At 39.3% G+C, this 5,586-nt stretch overlaps 1 pseudogene; it reads left to right on the top strand.

Annotated features, from left to right (window-relative positions):
* The first annotated feature begins 2,070 nt into the window (after positions 1–2,070).
* LOC119298359 lies at positions 2,071–4,942 on the top strand (annotated as a pseudogene).
* The last annotated feature ends 644 nt before the right edge of the window (positions 4,943–5,586 follow it).

The following is a 5,586-nucleotide window of genomic DNA, read 5'->3' as shown; positions in this document are numbered from 1 at the left end:
ATGGCGCAACATGCAGCTTCTCAAAGCAAAGTGGGACAGCCAAGCTCCTTCGGATGGCATCCCTCATTATATGGGATGAGGCCTCTATGACAAAGCGGCAAGCAGTTGAGGCGCTAGACAACAGTATGAGAGACATAATGGGCCGACATGACATGCCATTTGGGGGAAGACTGTTGTGTTTGGAGGGGACTTCAGGCAGGTCTTACCAGTTGTCCGAAAGAGGACAAGGCCACAGATAACCGATGTGACTCTACGGAAGTCCTACCTATGGGAAAGCATGCGACAACTAAGACTGGTCCGTAATATGAGGGCTCAAAGCGATCAATGGTTTGCTGATTTTCTATTACGTGTTGGGAATGGAATCGAGGAGGTTGATGAGAATGGTAACATACGTCTTCCAGAAGAAATCTGTATGCCATCTACTCGAAATGACATTGACCTTGATAGGCTGACCGAGCATGTCTTGCCCGGTCTAGGTGAGAACCTCACCGATCCAAATTACATCACGTCTCGGGCCATCCTGTCGACCAAGAATGATAATGTTGACATGATAAACATGAGGATGATAGAACGTTTCCAAGGCCAAGAAATGGTATACTACAGCTTCGACCGTGTCGAGGATGATCCCCACAACTACTATCCACCCGAATTTCTCAACTCACTCACTCCCAAGGGGCTTCCTCCACATGTCTTGAAGCTGAAGATTAATTGCCCCGTTATATTGTTGCGAAATATCGACCCTGCTAACGGACTATGTAATGGAACGAGGCTTGTGGTTCGAGGGTTCCAGAGAAATACTATTGACGCCGAGATCGTTCTTGGACAGCACGCCGGAAAGAGGGTCTTCTTGCCTCGGATACCCCTATGCCCCTCTGATGATGAAGTCTTTCCTTTTCGCTTTAAAAGGAAGCAATTCCCAATTAGACTCAGCTTTGCCATGACAATCAACAAGGCACAAGGGCAAACCATTCCTAATGTCGGTGTGTATCTACCTGATCCAGTTTTCTCGCATGGTCAGCTATATGTGGCATTATCTAGAGCAACCGCAAAGAGCAACATCAAAATTCTTGCTATACCGGGTAAGGACGAGAATGGACGATCCAAATCTTCTAACTCTCAAGGGACAACCACACGGAACATTGTCTACAAGGAAGTCCTCAGCATGTGGAAATTTGAGGCCCTGGTCTTCTGCGAATCGGTGGTAAAAGCTCAACATGTAGAAGCAAACTTCAATGTTTGCTAAATAATTACTACCATGTACCGAGGAACAAAGTTAAAATTTATGAAGCTATGTATTGTTTATTCTAGATGGAGCAACTTTTGTCTTGTTCAGTGGTTTGGGGATGCAAAGATATGGAAATGTGTTTTTTTTTCTGGCAAAGTATTCTGATGTGGATTAGTCTATGAATTTGGTACATACACTATTTTCATATACATGGGTGCAAATTCACTTAATACCATTTCCTTACATGAATCGTAACTACCCCCTCCGTAGCATTTTATAAGATGTTTTAAGAGTCCATTACAGTGACGAAAAACTTTTTATATCAAGTTACAGAGGGAGTATAAAACAATGGGTTGTTTCTCTCTGTACTGATATCTATTAAGTTGAATATGAAACGGTGGTCTTTATATTAAATGAGCTTTGAATACAAACTTCCCTTAGAACAACACACCATAATTTCCTTGAGACATTTATTACAATTGATGCGTGTACTTTTATATGGTGATCTTGATGGACCGAACGGACAAAGCTTGATTATCAACCTATCACTAAAACAGACCCCACTACATGGCTTGCACTATAATTACATACCAGAAATGTGCCCTCTACATGCAGGATTTATTTAGTAACTTTGTCCTTTCCCTTCCCGATGTAATGGTGTGCACAGACCATTGACTTGTCTGAGTCCTCCTTCCCTCGCATGTCTGTAATGCACCCTCCCATGCTAGAATATTTAAATAATATTTGCCTTTTGGCTTCCCAATGAATGGAGTACGCAGCCCATCATTGCGTCTTCTCTCTCACTTGGCTATTATTGTGCCGTCTCTCTCAGCCAACAGCTAACCCCGGATTCCAGGGGCAAGTAATCGATTCAAGCCTCTGAATCGAGGAGAAGATATTCAAGGATTGAGCAGATCTCCTCCGAGACCAAGAACTATCTGGATGGAGCTCGACTTCTCTCTCTCTCTCTCTCTCTCTCTCTCTCTCTCTCTCTCTCTCTCTCTTTCTCTCTGACATGTGCTCCTTCCCAATCCAATGGCAGATGGATTTTCAGACCAAGCGCCTAGGACCCGTGCAACTCCATATCTTCTCCCCTGCTTAGTCCCCTATATATATGTGTGTGTGTTGTTTGGCATGGCATTCTCAAGCAAGCCGGCTGTAGAAGATTGCTTTGATAAATTTGGTATGTCCTATCACTTAATTCTTTCGCTTATTTGTTCTTTGTGGAGTTTATCACAAAGAAAGCAGAGAGAAAAGCCATCATATTGCTATAATCTTTCCAGAAGCTACTATAATCATCATATGCATGCAGTCCTTGTAGAATTGTGAGAGCTAAGTAAAAACTGCTGCTGGTGGTTGTTTTGTTAAATTAAAACAGCTTAATCCTTGAGTGATGCACTGAAGCTTTCGTACTGTTCTTTTCTGAATTTGTATAATTTCATAACTTATGTATCCTGGTTTTCTGCATTTTCTAACTTCATTCTCAGGAGGAGAAACACTGAACTTACCGAAGAGCTTAAGGATCAACCCCTTCAAGTGCAGGACTGCCTATCCGCGGTAAATTCTAATACAAGAATTTTGTTCTTGATATTTTACGAACTGCTTAAAGGTTTTCCCTCCATGCATGCTTCAGAATAGTTAAGCTGACTGTTTCGCCCCATGTTTCTTGCTGGGGAGGGTGCTCTTTTGCTTCTAGAAATGTCCTAGGTTGGTTTAGTTTGTATTTTCTTTGCTGAAATGTTGATCTTAACTGATGTTAACCATTGTGAAAGAAGCTAGAATGGTGATCTCAAATTGATTGCAACCCTTAGTTTCAGTCATGCCATGTTCCTATCTCATTTCACTATTCCATGGTTGCTCATTCCAGAAATTTTCAAGTCTGGCTTAAAAGTTGTGCAACTACTTATAAATGCTGAAGAAGAATATACTAAATTTTATTCACTTCTGAATTTGTGCTTGGGCTGATGATATGTCTTTTGATTCGCATGCTTTTTCGGGGAGGCTCTAATATATATAGTTGGTGGCATCAAGATATATATTCTCTTGTACATTAATTCTCAGTTCTTCTTTCAGGACAAGATGAGGTCACTGAAGCGTAAGAGAGTTGAAGCGCCATGCATCCCAACACTTGAGGATGTGCATCCCTACAGTAGGTGGAATTTGTGTGTCCGAGTGTACCACAAGTTCCATGTGGAGAGGTTGGCTTCTGGCAGAAAGCGGCTTAACATGGTGTTATTGGATGAGAAGGTAGTACTCATGTGCACATTTAGTTTCAACTGCAACAAATAATATTTTAAAACATTGGATTGTCACAATCTATTTTATCTTTTTATTAATAGGGTAAGAAAATGGCCGCTGTAGTATATGATGACGACGTCGATCGGTTTGATCCTTTGCTCGTAGAGGGGCGGGTATATTATGTGTGGAAGATGCTTGCAGAACCAATTATGAGGAATCAGGATTATTTGTTGCAGATAGTCAATTTGTGTGCCGTTTCAGCTTAGTGACAACAATTAATGAGTTGAGAAATGTGAATGAGCGCTTGATCCCATTGTTCCCATTGTTCCCTGCGTTTATTCCTTTTGACAGAGTTTGGGAGTTCACCCTAGATAATGATACATATGTTGGTAAGTGCTTCAGTTTCCTTTTGTTCGTTCAAACTGTTCTTTTGTAACAAATCAACTATTAATATTTTTCTGTTCAAATGTTAGATGTTATTGGCATGGTTTTATTTGTAAGTTCTATGGGATATAAAGACGATTTCTACAATCGGAGGATCCCAGTGAGAAATATTGTTCTGCTAGATGACACGTATGTGTATCTTATGATTTTGAGTTATCTAAATGATTCAAAGTTCTTACATTTCTCTTCTATATTAATTGATTTTGTAGCTATAATATTGTCAAGTTAGTTGTATGGGACAAGTTGGTGACTAATAATCTAAGTACATGGGAAAAACTCGCCAAGCAGCGTGCTATTGTCGTGGCAACAATGTTACGTGCAGAGCGCACCGGTAAGTCTAAGTGCATGCATTTTTATGCATAAATAATAATAACGTGAAAATAAATTTTGCTAATATATTGGTGTTTTGTCTTTAATTAACTAGATCGTGGCCTGCATACTACAGACTTTAGTAGGATGCACTTTAACCCAAACATCACAGCAGTGCGTGAATTAAGGCAGAGGTAATTGAAAATTTGGTTGAAGTTATCCACTATTTGCTTTATAAGGTATATTAAATATTTACAAATATTTTTCTATAGGATCAATAATGATCTTGCTGGACAATCACCTCCATGAATCAAAAGAAGATGAAGAATGGAGTCGTGAAGCAAAAGTGAAGTCTTAGAATAATAGGATAATGCGTTACTTAAGCTAGGTTGAGCTACTTTTGAACCGTGTTACTTCACTTTGCTTAATTTTGGGTGTACGGTGCCGTGGACAATGATGGAAAGTGCTTTTGTGATCCTTGTTGTAACTGAAACTGAGTTTCACTTATGAAGTCAAATCTTAAGGTAGTGTAGTGCCAAGACCACATGAACAACCTATCAAGTTGGTGTGATCTCTGAGTAAAGTAAAATGTAACAGCTTGGAGGCATGTTGAGTCGCAAATAGTTGTTCACATGTATTAGCTAAGGGTGGATGTAATCAAAATGAAATGGTGTGTGTGGCTTGATGTAACTCTCTGATGTTTGTAGCATCGTTGAACAAAGATTTTCTTGATATGGCTAAAGACTAACCTTCTCTTGACGAAAATCATAGTACTACATACTTGGGCTTGTACTTTTGTGATTCCAATTTATTTCATGTGATTCCGTAGCATAGCACGGGCATCTTACTAGTTACTTAAAATAAACTACTTCTATATATAATAAAATAAAGTAGTTTTATTAAATCAACTAGTTCAACTACTAAACACTTACTATAAATAAAATAAAGTAGTAATTACTAAAAATAAACTACTTCTATATATAGTAAAATAAAGTAGTTTTATTAATTAATCAACTAGTTCAACTAAAAATAAACTAACTTTAAATGCACTAACAGTAGAACTAATAACCTAAAATGCACTAAATCAACTAACCTTGAATGTAAATTTTGAAACACAATTTTTTCCTCTCCTCTTCTAACCATAAACATTGAACAAAAATAAAACTATACAACCTATAAAAATGTTATGAACAAAAAACTATGAACAAAAAAAACTATGAACACATACACATACATCCATCCATATACATGCATATACATCCATCCATACATACATACATACAAAAACAGGGGCGGCGGCACGGCGGAGGGGGGTGGCGGCAGCGCACAGGGCCGGCGGCGGCCGCGGCAGCGCACGGATCTGTTGGGGA

The sequence above is a fragment of the Triticum dicoccoides genome, chromosome 5A, assembly GCF_002162155.2.
Source record: "Triticum dicoccoides isolate Atlit2015 ecotype Zavitan chromosome 5A, WEW_v2.0, whole genome shotgun sequence".
Taxonomy (NCBI): domain Eukaryota; kingdom Viridiplantae; phylum Streptophyta; class Magnoliopsida; order Poales; family Poaceae; genus Triticum; species Triticum dicoccoides.
This window is presented reverse-complemented; position numbering and strand designations above follow the sequence as displayed.